We start from the raw sequence: 14,359 nt of genomic DNA on the forward strand, positions 1-14,359 counted from the left end.
CAAGAGCTGATCATCTCCCCACATCAGAAATCTGCTTCTCTAGACAATTTTTGTACCAGTTCCTTTCCTTAACTTGCTGAAGCAAGTTATATAATGCCCATGTCACCCAACACTGCTCCAAAACGATCTTGGACCAAATAATTTTTTCAGTTTAAATTAGTTTCTTCCAAGCTGGCTATAAATCACATAGACTGTGTTGTGCCCCAAATCCCTCTCTGGTCAAGAACACCCAGGTGGATCCTTCTGAGAGCATTCCCAGCTCTGAGGGCAGCAGAGCCCAGTGGCATCTAAAGTGGATGAAGTGCTGTGGCGTCCCCAGGCATGGCTTTGCCATCAAAGGCACAGGAGCTCCTGATGGTAACAGGGCACCAGAGAGAGGTTTGGACAGCCTGGCACTGCCTGCACACAGAGGGTGTGAAGGAAAAGGCAATCCACTGTCATCCACTGGGATGAAATACACTCCCTGGCAAAGCCTCTCCAAAGTCACCTGCTCACAGGGGCAGCAAATGTAGGCTGCAGCCTCTAGACCCAGCTCTGCAGCTTTCTCAGGGGGCTTCTCTGGAGGGAGCAGAAAGCATTGCTGGAATTAAAAAGCTCCATCGGTGTAGGGCCAGCAATTACTGCCAGATGATCCATTCATCTGGAGGACAACTCTGTGCAGTAGCTGTAATCTTTTGTTGGTTTTATGGAAGGAAACACACTTTCGTCCATCTTCAGAACAGAGTGGTGGTTAATTTCTCCTGGAAGAAGGAGAGATGCTTAAAGACAATTAAGGAGACTACAACTCTTCCTTTAGTACAAACTGGCACACCCTGTACTATGGATCATTTTCCTGGAAAAGAGGCTGAGTGTCTGCATCCAGCCTGGAGAAAGATGTAATAAGCAGCTATTAGCATCATGTCTGCAGGTTGCTGAGCACTGCAGTGAGCTGGTTGTCAGCTCTGCACCAGGTTCCTGCTGCCTGTGCTCTTTGAAGGGAAAAGTCCTTGAAAATCCATCTGTTTCTTACAATGGAGAGCTCTGATGAAACACTGACTGTAACTATGCAATAGAATCAGTTTGATGCTCTTTGGTTTGCTGGTTTACACTCCTGTATTTTCTCTGTGCTCACAGACTTCCATTTTCAGTAAGGTGAACATTGATGACTTTGGATTTTACTTCACTCTTGCTTAAATTACTGTGTTAGCTTGGAGTGGCTTGTGCCAGGCTGCCTGTAGACTGTGACCACTTTCTCATTCCCTTGATCTTGACATGGTTGCATCAGCTATAAGCAGGGGGAAAGAAAAAATACTTGTGGTAGTGGGAGGAGGAGATTTCTTTGTCACTAGCCAGCTTGTGCTTATGGGATGTAGAGGGAAAGCTTAAATGCAAACTCAGAAAAGTCCAGACCAACATAAACCAGTGACGACATGGTTTTCTGGGTTATTCAGGCTGGATCAGTTGCAAAGCATCAGCCTGATGGACAGGAAATCTGCTGATGATTCACTGTACTATATGTCATGGCAGAGGAACTTGCAGGCAAACTGGGACCTTCTGGATTTTGCACAAGCAAAGGCAGGAGGGAAAAGCCAGTCATGGTGTCCTGCATCTCCTGCTACAGCATGGAGAAATGGAGAAATTGAGAAAAGCTCTGTTCTGTCTTTCTCTGTATCCTCACCAGTGCTCCTGCAGCTTTTTCCATCATCTCCCTGTGTCCCTTTCCTTAACACACATACACAGATAAAAGCAGTTTTGGCAAGAGGCAGGATGAAGGATCGGAGAAGAATATCCATTTCCCTGCTCGGCTCTGTGGCTGCAGAAGAAGTGTTAATTTTTTATTACTATTGCACGAAGGAAATGCTGAGCAGCCTCCATGAGGAGAGAGCAGCTCCAGGCGCCTGGCAGCGCAGCTGAGGTGCGAGACGTGGTGCTGCTCGTCTGTCGGGCATCTGACGCTTTCTGGCTGCCTCTTGCCGCTCCGCTCCGGCGGCTGCCAAAGCCGAGCTGACCTCCTGCTGCCTCTGTCGCAGGCAAGGATGGGTGCCCGTGGCTGGGGGCTCCGTCTGTTCCCGGTGGAACAAGGGGAGTTGGCATTTAAGCATGTACCTGGCTCCTGTGGTGAATCTCTCCCTTCCTGCCTCCACCACAGTCCAGCGCTTGCAGAGGACCGCAGGCACAAAAAACTCCCTGCTTTCTCAGAAACTTCCCGGGGTGTGTTTTATTTACAGAGCTGAAATTCTGGAAAGATGGGCGGATGTGCGAGTGTTGTGGCATTTCCATCACAGCCCTTTCTGGTGTGTATTTTCAGTGAGTGCCCAGGTGAGCTCTTGCTGACCCAGCTCTCCACCCTGCACATCCTTCTCACAAACCCGCAGTGTTTAAGGGCAGAACAGAACCTCAGAGCGCTCGGGCAGGCTGCCTGTCTATCACAGGCTATTACGTTTCATTTGCTCACCTCTGTCTGGAGCCCAGTTACTTGTGTGGGAACACAGGCATCCAGCCTTGAGCTGGCAAGAGCTATTGCCTTTGGCACTGAGAGTTAGTGGTTAAGCACCCTGGCTGGTGGAGGTTTGCACTCCACTTCCAGGCTGAATTTGTGTGGCTGCAGCTTCATTCCTCAGTTTTTGCTATGACTTTCTCTTCTCTATCTGTTCCTTCACAACCCCTATTTTCTCCCTAAACAAAAGTTCATACAAATTGTAACAAGGTCATCTCTCACTATCCTTTATAAGCACTTTGGGTTTTTCACAGTAGTGTTTTCTCTTCAAGTCTTGAAGAGAAAACCTCTTCAAGTCTTGAAGTCTTGAAATGTTTAGGTTGTGGGGTTTTCTGTGGTTTGGTTGGTGGGGTGTTTTGTGGTGGGTTTTGTTGTTGGTGGGGGTTGTTTGGGGTTTTTTTGGGGGGGTTGTTTGTTTGTTTTGTTTTCGGTTTTTGTTTTGTTTTGGTTTTGTTTTTGGGTTTGTTTTGCTTCATTTTGGGGTTTTTTGTTTTTTTTTTTTATTGTAACTTCTTTTTACTGTAACTTTTTTCTTACTGTAACTTCTTAAATATTGAACAGCTTCCAGAATTGCAGAGATGAGAACTGGATGCAGTGATCAATGTGCACAGTTAAAATACTCCTTTCAGCTCCTTTGGGTGTGCAGACACCCTTCAGTCACACAAGGAACATGTTTTCTTGCTTTTTCCTTGAATTCTTCCTCTCTGCTTGGACACAGTCTTGCTGTCCTGCCCCCTTCCCCACTGCTTGCTCCGCATCTACTTCCAGGCTTCAAAAGCCTTTCTTTGTAGGGCTTGGCAGACTGAGAAGTCCAGTTTGGCTGTCCTGTGCCTCCCAGCTGCTCCTGAGCCACTTGGAAAGGTGCTGCTCTCCTGGCCACCAGAGAGTCTACCAGTCCCTGCTGTCTCCTGCCACCCCGTCCTGCTCCCAGCTGCTGTGTCCTGGTGCTGCTGACAGCTGCTGGATGAGGGACCAGCAGCCAGGTCATCACCCCTGTCAGGTGCCGAATTTTAATTCCTTTCAGCATCTTTCTGAGGTGGAGCAATGCAAGTATCTGTCCAGGTAATGAAAAATGCAGGACAAAGCACAAGGGTCAAAGACTGTAACAAGACAGAAACCAAAGTGAAGGTCCCAAGGGCTCAGGCATCCATCCGAGTGACTGAGCTCACTGAGCCCCTGCTGTGTGATGGCTGCTGGGCTCCAGCTGCTCCTGGGAGAGCTTTAGGAAGGTTTTAAACACTTTTTTCAGCTCTCACTGAGGCAATTACTGTAAAAAAAGAGCATTAGAAACTATCGTGTTGTAGGAGCTCCGAGGACCTTTGTTCTTGCATGCCCACACAACCTAAGCATCTCTGGCCTTCAGAAGCAGCTTTGAGCAGGGTGGATGTTTCAGCCTTCCCTAAACTGATGGATACATAGTCCATCACAGAGACATTTAGTCAAATTTGCAGATGCAAGCTTCTGTTAAATCCAATGCCAAATGGTCGTATAATGCCAAACTGGTCGTATAAACCAAAGCTGGCTTTCACCTGGAGTCTCTTTATTCGGCAATAAATTCCTAAATGGGCTGTTGGTTTTGATATTCTCTCATAAACATCTAATTAAGGAAATAGAAAACCTCTGCTTCATAAATCCCTAGTACTAATAAAATGTCATAAATAACAATGAATGCTGTGATAATACCTTTATAAACTAATTACCTTTCATTATCATTAGCACAGAACTGATAAGCAGCCAAACTAAGATATCTTGGTGTCATGGTGGTGTTGCCAGATGCAGGACAGGGAATGGCCAGGAGGGAAAGGAGAAAGGAGGGGTCTCCTTGTCAGCAGCTGGTTTTGGTGCCTTCCTCACCAGTTTCTGGGCAGGAGATGACATTGTGGCCCTGGAAGCAGGGAACCCTGTCCTCAGGCTCTTGGGAGTTCTCTGGCTCAGCTTGTCCCCACGTGTGGTTTGCCCTGTGGGGCATTACCCTTGCAGCAGGGAGCTGAGAACGAGGACTGTGGCTTGCACCCCAGCAATCTGGGGAGGCCCGGCTCAGCCCCTTGTCGTGTTTGAAGCAAGAAGGAGGCTCCTGGCCCAACTTGCTTGTCCCCAAGCAGGGATGAAGGCAGAGCTTTGTTCCCCAGACATCACACCAGGGAAGGAATCCCTGCAACTCATGCTGGCCCCACAACTCAGAAGTACAGGGGCTTCAAAGTTGGAGATGGTTCCCTGGAAATTATCTGCAAATATGCAAATTATTTCATTATGTCTCTGGCATGAAGTGGCACACACAGAGCAGATAAAAGCTTGGCAGCTACAGAAATGGGGAAAGTGAAAAGGAGTTCAAAGAGGGATGCTAAGCTTCCTCATCCTATTTTTGCCCTCTGTGTGAATGAGTGAGATGGGGAAAAAGACTCAAGGCTGGCCAGGGAAAGTGTGACATCTCCACCTAGCACTCCATGGCTACCTCCACTGTGCTTGGTTAATGCAGCTGAACATTGGCTGGAATGTGTTCATGTACCAAGTGACATCTGTGCTGTGTTTACAGTACATGTGGATCCTTCATGTGTAGCCTTGTCCAGAAAATCCTGAGTGGTAGAGAAGGAAGCATCATGAGCTTCTGTTTTCTTTATCCTCTGAAGCAGAAAGTCAAGACTTGCAGTAAGAAAATTCTTCTGGCAGAATTCTTTGTCCAGTACAGTGGTGCTGGAGGTTTGAAGGGATGGGGCAGTACATGTGAAACACCTGGAGTTACAACATCAGGGAAGTTTTGAAAGAACACAGGTAAATCTTCCCAGGACATGCATTTTTTTTTCCACCCACAGCTGGTGTCACATTGGCTGCTGGTCAGCTGGCTGATCCAAGCCAGTGATCAGGGTGATCTTGATCCAAGCCCGAGGCTGCCAGCACTGACCTGGCACAGCTTTCCTCCCAAGCCTACCTGGGATCCAGCCTGCTCCAACATCCTAACCCTGGCTGGTTCCTGTTGGCCGTGCCCAGCCTCATGCTGGGACCCTCAGCAATCAGATCATTTAATCACCATCTCAGTTCAGGCTGCTTTGTGTAAAGCATTTTACCTGGCCTCATTTCTCACATTGCTTTGTATTCCGTCAAACTCCAAACCCGCAAATCGATGCGGTGCCGCTATTTTTGCCTCTAAAATGTTTACTCCTGGCTCTCTTTAGGACCTAAAAGGCTGAAAACTGCATCATAATTGTCTAATTAGTCCTAATGCTGCGTAGTGTTGACTGTTTAGTTACCATATATTGTGTACAGAACTAATTGTGGTGAAAGTAAATGAATGTGAAGGAAACAAACAAGCTACTAGAAAATAATTACTTGGAGTGTTTCTTTTTAGTACCTGTACAGCAGATTTCATTATAGTCAACAGCTTCTAAAGCTGCTTGAAATAGCGGTATTTGTCATTTTCATAGAAACTTGATAATGACATTAATTTATCTTAATGGTCTGTTCTATTGTTATAAATAGTAAAATTAGCTTAAATTGTCTTGCTTTTGCTGGTTTTGGATGGCTCCAAAGGGCCCCACAACAGCAGATGAGTAGATAATTTGGTGTGCTTGACAGATTTCCAATAATTTGTTATGTGGAACATGAGGTAATGCTAGTACCATTAATGTTCATTTTCCTCTAAATTCATTACTGCCCTTTTCCCTTTTATCTTTTTTAATGTCTGGGCCATTTTTCTATATTTCAAGTGGAGCTACAAAGCCTATTCATATTCAGCTATAGTAGCTATTAACATTCTGCACATAGAGAACATCATGTAGGAAAACAACTCTTTATGAAATGATGAGGCTGGTGGCTATTTATGCTGAAAAGTAGGCAAAATGGGTTGTTTGCTGGTATTAGGGATTGGCTGTAATTAAGTCAAATGTAATTTTAAAGAAATTTAAATGTTTTCATTTTTATAGCCAAGGTAAAACACAATTCAGGGAAATTCTAAGATGGTGTAAATGCATTAATAAAAACTATTTTCCCTGTTTTCTACTCCTCCTGATTAAACTTCACCGAGGATTTTATGCATGGCTAGTTATTTGCACAATATTTTCTACCCAATTTAAACCTAATTAGTCTTGGGAAAGTATTAAAATTAATGGTACTTTTATGTGGGTTTGCTGATATGGTAATGATCTGAACAAACAGGAGAGCTTTCCATTGGGCAAGAATAATTTTGCTTCCTGCTCCTTTTCTTTCTTTTCTTACCTTTGTCTCTAAACAACACCAGTATCCTCTTCCCCTCCAGGTGCAGAGCCATGGAAGGAGAGGAAGGGATGAGGTTTTGCTGTCTGTATCTCACCGGTGTGTCTGTAGTGTCCATGAAAATCCAAACAGAAGGAGTGAGACACGAGGCTGGCTGCCGTGGGGTGACCATGGAGGGATGCCTGGCACCATGGCCACGGCCCCATCATTGTGGCAGGGAGCAGGGGCAGGCCAGGAGGGGAGGGGGTGCTCTGGGGAGAGGATGATGCCCTAGTGCTGCCTCCCTGCTGAGCAGTGGTGGTGATGACCCCCTGTCCAGCTGGGTGGGAGGAGGATGATCGTTTCTGCTGGAAAGTGCTCAGTGAGCTATTATGGATGTTGGCAGGCTTCCACGAAAGTGTGTTTTCATGAAATTTCAAACACAAAGTGCTCCCGAGTGATGGAAGTATTTTTGAAAACATCAGTTGTTTTTCAGGAAAAGCTTGATTGAGAACATTCTTAATTTCTGTGTTATTTTTAATAGCAAAATTATTTTATTTCATAGGATCACAGAAGGTTTGAGGTGGGAAAGGACCTGTGGAGGTCATTTTGTTCAGCACCTCAAACCAGTTCTCTAGGACCATGATCAGCCAAGCTTCTGAATATCTTCAAGGTGGGAGTTGACATTTCTTCAGTTTGGGTATAGCAGGCAACTTGTGGCTCTGAGAAACCATGAATTACCAGAGTAGTCAAACCAATGCATTATTTTTGTGTTTAAAATCAGCCACTGCTTATGCCTGATGTAAATATCTGCCCTCTAAGCCTACATCCCAGGCCTGCTGCTTGGTTGTGATGGTGTGATGATGGGCCCCCCTGATCAGGGTTTAGGGCTCAGCTAACCTCTCATCAGTCAGAGGGCAAGCTTTCCTGGCTGCTCTCAAAGCAGCCCTTCTCGGGGGCTTTACTTGGAAAACTCCTGCTGTCTAATGCCAGGATTCCTCTCATCGAGCTTTAGACACTTGTGCAAGAGCTGCTCTGCTCCTCCTCGCTCCCTTTGAAGAGAGGGGAGAAGAAAAGCTGCGCCCACAGTGTGAGTCATCTGATTTGTTTTAGACAACTACAAGAGGATGAAATGAACAGCACTCAACAGTGCCAGTTTCTCTCCATTAAGGAGAAAGGGAGCCCAAATTCCCTGATATAAACATTAGGTATCAACCTGACACGTACCTGCCTGGGCAAAACATCTCTATCCTTGTGCTTCACTCCTGGACTGTGGCTGGGAGAGATGTTCATCTGCTGCAATTCTTCATCATGAAGGTCCTGGGTAGCCCAAAGATTGCACAGCTGAGTTTTACTTCTAGATATGGGAGTGCCGCATAATTACACAATGGAAAGTTTTTCCAGACTTCCAAGGCTTATGTATCCTTTTCAAGTTTGGGCTGAAGCTTACCTGCAGTCTCCCTATAGGTGCATTTTGCTCTTCCTGGTTTGTATATGTTAGTTTTAATTTATATATTTTTAAATGTGCTTATCTTATTTTTAAATGTTGTGGATGCTGCTGTGCATATGCTGAATTTTAAGAAAATCTTTTTTTTTTTTTTTGTCTGTCACTTCTTCTGTACTGAGAAATGTATTGACTTGGCTGAGCATTTATAATTAAAATATCTGCTACTCAAATCTTCCAAAGATTCACCAACTGACAGTCAGACACACCTGGCTGAAGCTGGAATCGGCACATTTTATCTGTTGTTTGCAAATGCCTGTCACAACATGCCAGATTTGCTCCTTGCTCCCTGCTTAGCTTTTATCTGTTCCACAATGAAAAAATAACGCTAAACAAAGGGGAAATTTGCATCACAAAGATGCATCTCTGTGCTCAGCCTTCCACCCGGAGATAAAGTAGACAGGTTTCCCATTTCAGCATCAGAACCCATAGGACTGGTAAACAAACACTCTCAAGGCCAGGTGAGCATCCCCTGCGAATGGGAGAGGGGGAGAGGAAGGCAACATCTGAAGGGTAGGGCTGACAAGGCAGTTACCCTAAACCAAGAGAGATGTCCATCCCCCCTCTCATTTGGAAAATAACAACTGAAGGATGAGCCTGAGCCTCACCTCTCATTCACTTTGACTCCCTGGAGTCCCTGAGAAGGAGCTGTGGCTGGTGCCCAGGAAGACCCTGCCAGCCTGGGGCAGCCAATGGCCACCACAAGGCCGCCAGCAATGGGCAGTGTCGTGACTGTGAGGTCAGTCATCAGAGTGGCTCTGAGCAGGGGACTGGCAGCATTGCCACTAAAACCTCCTCTTCCAGGACCTTAGTGCATGTGTGTAAAGGCTGATTCGCTTGGGAGCTCTGCACAGAGGAGTTTGTTTAGGGAGCGAGATTTTGTGTAATTATCTCTCCAAGAACAGGCATTTGAGTGCCAGCCATGACCACCAGCAAGAGCTGAGGAGCTGTGGCTTCTTGTGCTGGCAGAGCACAAACTGAGGCACAGTCATTCCAGAGACCTCCTGTTGATAATCCAAGTGCAAAGTAGTTTTGTGGCACATGAGGCCGTAACACACACATGAAGACCTGGGTGTAGTTGATCTGTTTGTGAACAGAATTAACCAATCATAGCAATAAAGGAAGGACTTTCTAAAAGCAAACACATCAAACTTCATTAGATCATGCAAGACTTCCACTGCCTCATGGAAGATGGGATTGCAGCAGCAGCAGCTGCCAAAAGATGTTTCTGTGGTGCTTCTCGATTGACTTCACTCCTGATGAAAACCCCCTCCTTGTGCTTCCTTGCCAACAAAAATAATGAGACACAGACATAAAATCAAATAAGTGTAGACAGAAGCATTGCTGCTGGATACCTTCAAAGCCTGTGCTGGGGTTGAATCACCTGTCCTGGCTGTACTCACAGCAGCAGTTCTGGTCCAGGGTGGTGGGGTCACCAAGACCCTGGGTCTTGGTCCTCTGAAGAAGGTAGGCTGTACAAATAGTGAGGGAAAGGTGAATTAGGTGAGAAGGATAAAAAGGAAATCTGAGTGTGGGTAGTTTTTTTAACCTAGCTTAGGCTGATTTACAGCTGTGTAAGGAAGCAGAGCTGTGCCTTGAGGAGCTGCAAGTCTGGAAGGAGAACAAATAGGCAAAATTCAGTCTTGCTCAGCAGGCCATCCAAAAGCTGCAAACCTTTAGGTAATTATCCACAATTTATAACCTATATCATATAGGTAGTTTTAGTTAGCTACATTAGTAATTATAATATATGAGTAACAAGTAACATATAGACCATGACAATATATTATCTATAAACGTGCTAGAAAACTACCAACAGTCTCATGTCCCAAGGTTTTTGTTGATTACACACCCTCATTCTTGATCACATCCAGCCTGGTGGGGAAGCAAGACATTGCCAAAACCTGTTCTTGTGCAAGAACTGCTGTTACAAGTGGTTCTGGGCCCAGGCCAGAGATTTTGGGTTGTTGCTGGAAATGGGTGCCTCTCACCCTTCCCGAGGGAACCTGAGGAGTCAGGTGAATTACAGGTTTGCGTACATGGCCACTGACAGATGGAGTATTTTCCTGTGATTGTGTGACTCCCAGGAGACTCAGCTGATAAAAATGATTCCTCTGTGACTGATTGTCTCACTGCATTTCTGGCAGATGCTTTTGGAGAGAGAAAAAAGAGAAGAATGAATGTTTCTTTCAAGGAACTCCATGCAAAACAGTTTCTTTAGATTGTAGTTCAGGTTGCTTTGGACAGCTGAGAGACTTGGCCTGAAGACACAACTATTTTTGATGTCAGGGAAAGTAGTAAAACATAGGTGACACCATCATCCAGGGAAAAGGCAGTAAAACTGGCACTACTGACAGATGAGCAGCTTCTGGCAGGATGTAGCATGTGGCAGCAAGGACCAACCCCACACCCTGGGAGGACAGCCCAAGAGTAGGACTGCTTGGGCAGGAGGTGGGAACGCTTAGGGCTCTTCTTGGCTTGTTAAAGGAACCACGATCAGGGAGCTAGCCCTGGTGTCAATCCCAGTGATCTGCTTGTGGCACTCAGTGCCTTTTCTGCTGCAGTATCACGGTGCAAAGGTGTTCAATGGATGGGAGATAAATCTGGGGATGCTGAAATAGTGTCTATAAAGATAGGGTGGCTCTGCAGTCCATCTGCTCCATGGGAAGAATGGTGTGAACCTGCTCTGAATCTCCAGTATCCCTAGGGCAGAGGATCAGTGGGACTGGTTTCACCATGAGAGGTGCAGAGCTCCATCCAGTTCATATGAAGAAGGCACTGGGGACAGAGGGCTTGCTTGCTTTCCCACTCCCCTGGAGAATGATGCACTAAACGCGCCTCTACTCTGCAGGCAAGAATCTACGAAAGGAAGCTGATGCAGCAGAAGATGCGTGAGCTGTTTTGCCCCTGCCTATGGGGCAGGTTAACCAGGACGTAGGAGAGGGGCTGGCTCCTCTCTCCCTGACATGGGCTGCAACCCACCAGAGCCACTCCAAAATTTGCCAGTTCTCAGAGACTGAGGTTAACTCAGCCGAGTTGGAGATGGAGTAACTGAAACTCAACAAGTCTCAGAATATTTGTTGTTCTGCCCTGTATGAACCCACACAAATCTATTTTTCAAGGTTCATGGTAAAACCCCCTCATGGAGCTCAGCCCAGGCTGGAGCTCCTTTGTGATCATTAATTCCTTGACTTGTTTTTCTTTTTCCAGAGTTCTCTGCAGGTAATTTTTTTTTCCAGTGCAGCAAAGGATGGAAGAGCACATTGAAACAATTATTGATCAATAGTTGCATCTTGAAGCTACACAGATCCATTATGCCTGAAAGATGCAAACACAAAATGATTTTGCAGTGTGAGAATTATTTTCCTATTTGAAACACAGAATCTCTCTCAAATAGCTTTAAAACCTCATTGTAGTGGAGCATCCAGTTTGTTCCATTAACTACTCACAGAGTCAACTGGAGAACCACTGTTATTAATTTCAGTGGAAAGCTAAAATGCAGTTCATTTTCTGTAATTGCAGGCCCATCACCTAAAGACCCAGGAAAAGCTTTTAATCCGAGGCATTTTTAGAAGGGTATGATTACATCGGATATCTTCATAAGGTGCATAATTACCAGGGCAACAATGACAAAGAAACACAAAGAGCCAAACTTCCCAGCCTGTTAGAGAGTGGGCCCTGTCTGCCAACCTGGGGCCACGGTTGTGTGGGGTGCTGAGCTGGGCACCAGAGAGGGGGGACCTCTCCAAGAACCAGCTGTGGTGGGTCAAAGTCTTCCCCTGGGTAGGGAGCAGAAAATCCAGCACCAGTTGTCCTGGTGCCACCCTGAACCCCCAGGCCAAAGTGGCCTTTACACCTCCCTGTGTGCTACATGTCAGGATGATGCAGAGATACCCTGGGAGCGTGGGGGGGAGGCATTAGTGGGCTGGAAAGATGCCTCGAGAAAAACAACACTTGAGACAGTTGTAGAGAAGCAGGCAAGGAAAGTTGAAGGGAAGAAGCAGCTGTAGGGAAGCAGCAGTTGTAGGGACAGTGGTCAGGAAATACACAAAAGTGCCACAAGAAATGGTGGAAAGTTTGGGAAGAAACATGTGAAGGTTAATGCTATTTAGTTGAAGGGTGAGAAAGACTCTGTGAGGTGCATAATATTCAGCTGAATAAAATTTCACCCCAAGGTGAAAACCATAGATGGGTTGTATGGTTTTCACCCTGGGGTGAAAACAGGAAAAATCCTGCTGCATCTGGACAGTTGACCCAGGATCCCTGACCAGCTCCACAGGATGGGATGAGGGCTGCAGTGGCATGGTGGCTCCTGCCCTGTCTCAGCCCTCACCCCTGCCAGTCACTCTCACACCGCAGCCAGATGGGACTGCCTGGTTGAAATTTGAGCTCTTTGGTACCCTGACTCTGCTCAGTCAAAACAAACTACCCAGCACCTCAAGCACATATGGGGGAAGAGGCTACTCCAGCTGGAGCGAAGAAGAAAGGAAAAACTTCAGTTGTGAATTATTGCTTGGCTGTTTCGCTCAGGGAGGCACAGCCACAATCATCTGCTACCATTCAAGGCGACTGCAGCCCGGAGGCGTCCTGGCAGGACTCCCAGCCACGGGCAGAGGTTCAGTGCAAGACCACTGACTCCAAGCAGGGTCCTTTGTACTCACAAGCCTGACTTGCAGAGGAAATTCAGGTCTGTAGGAATACAGAGATGCCAGAAAATCAACCCACTTAAGTCAGGCATTTGAAATACTTTAACATCCCTTTCCTTTGGTTCTTGGCTTCAATCCTCTCTGGCTTTAAGCACTGCTGGATGCTGAGCACTGGCTGCAGCAATGGAGGGGCAAGAGAGCTGAAGATGTTTCCTTCCAGGGGTTTCACCAGTAAAGAGGAGCCACCTCTCGCTGCATCCTACAACAAGGGACACTTTAACTGATTGCAAAAAGAGTTAAGTGTACTTAGAACCTTAGTAGATGAGGGCTAAGGTGGGTAATAGCCACGACAGAAGTAGCTGCTTGGGAAGCAATTTAATTAATAAAAATGTAAGAAACAAAAAGGTCAAGCCTTGCCTCTGCTGTGCTGCATTTAATCTGCACATGTACACAAGACTTCAGCCTTGCGGGTGTTGGGTTTTTTTTCAGCTGGCACATTTCCCCAAACACGATAACATTTTTTAACTTCAGTGGATGACATTTTGTAATATGTTTAAGGATCTGTAATATTTTATGCTTACGGCTTTTTGCTATTGTTGTTCCAATATGGCACTGATGCCGGTATTAAAGTTTAATATGATTAGAAAGCTCAATTGTATAACCAAGGGGTTATACTCTTTATCTATTCTAATCTGATTAAAAGGCTTCTCTTCTGTAGCTTTCCACAGTCACTTTATATCAAAACCTGGGAGCAAGGCAACAGCACTTTGGTTTGTCTCAGATCAAACAAATTGTGTACTTAATTCCTTACCCTACAAAGCTGTGTCCAAACTGCAACCCTTGTTTGGCTTTAGTGGAGCTGTTCACCAAGAAAAGGCCATGGAACCAGATGCCCAGGCTTGCCCTAAGGCTGCCTAAGTGTCAACAGCTGCCTGTTTGTGGCCAGAAAAAGAGGCATTTTGGGTGTTGCTTCCTAGCGGTTTTGCATCACCATGGACTATGCTTTGGGGTTAAAAGAGTTGGCAGATGAACCCCCTACAAAATCAGGTTATTCTGTGTGCTATGGATCCATAGCAATAACAAGGATAGCTCCAAAACGGGAGTCAGAGAGTGCTCCTGATGTATTTGTATCAACCTCTGCATCTTCAAAGTGGGGGGTGGTTGTTCTGAAAACCACCTTTCTCTAAGACCCCCCCAAACTGAGTCACCACTGGGACCACCACTCCCATGTAGGTGAAGCTGGTATTCGCCACCACAGCAGGCTGCTGTGGGATGCAAACTGGCCTGAAAGCTATTCCCTCTTCTGAGCCATGGTCTCTACACCTGGTTGCTGTGGCTAAGCCAGGGTGGGAAAGGGCTGGGAGGGAAGTCGAGGCTACTGCTTACAAAGGAAAGCAAAGAGAGGCAGCCCCTCCTAGATACCTTTCAAAGTCACAGAACAGGCTGCATCCTTCTATTTCATGTCCAGTGCCTCCCAAGCCTGTGATTGGGAGCACTTGGCCCTCATCCCTCCTTGTGCAAACAAACTTGGCTTTCCCCACTGAGGAT

Source organism: Sylvia atricapilla, chromosome 2 (assembly GCF_009819655.1).
Source record: "Sylvia atricapilla isolate bSylAtr1 chromosome 2, bSylAtr1.pri, whole genome shotgun sequence".
Lineage (NCBI taxonomy): Eukaryota > Metazoa > Chordata > Aves > Passeriformes > Sylviidae > Sylvia > Sylvia atricapilla.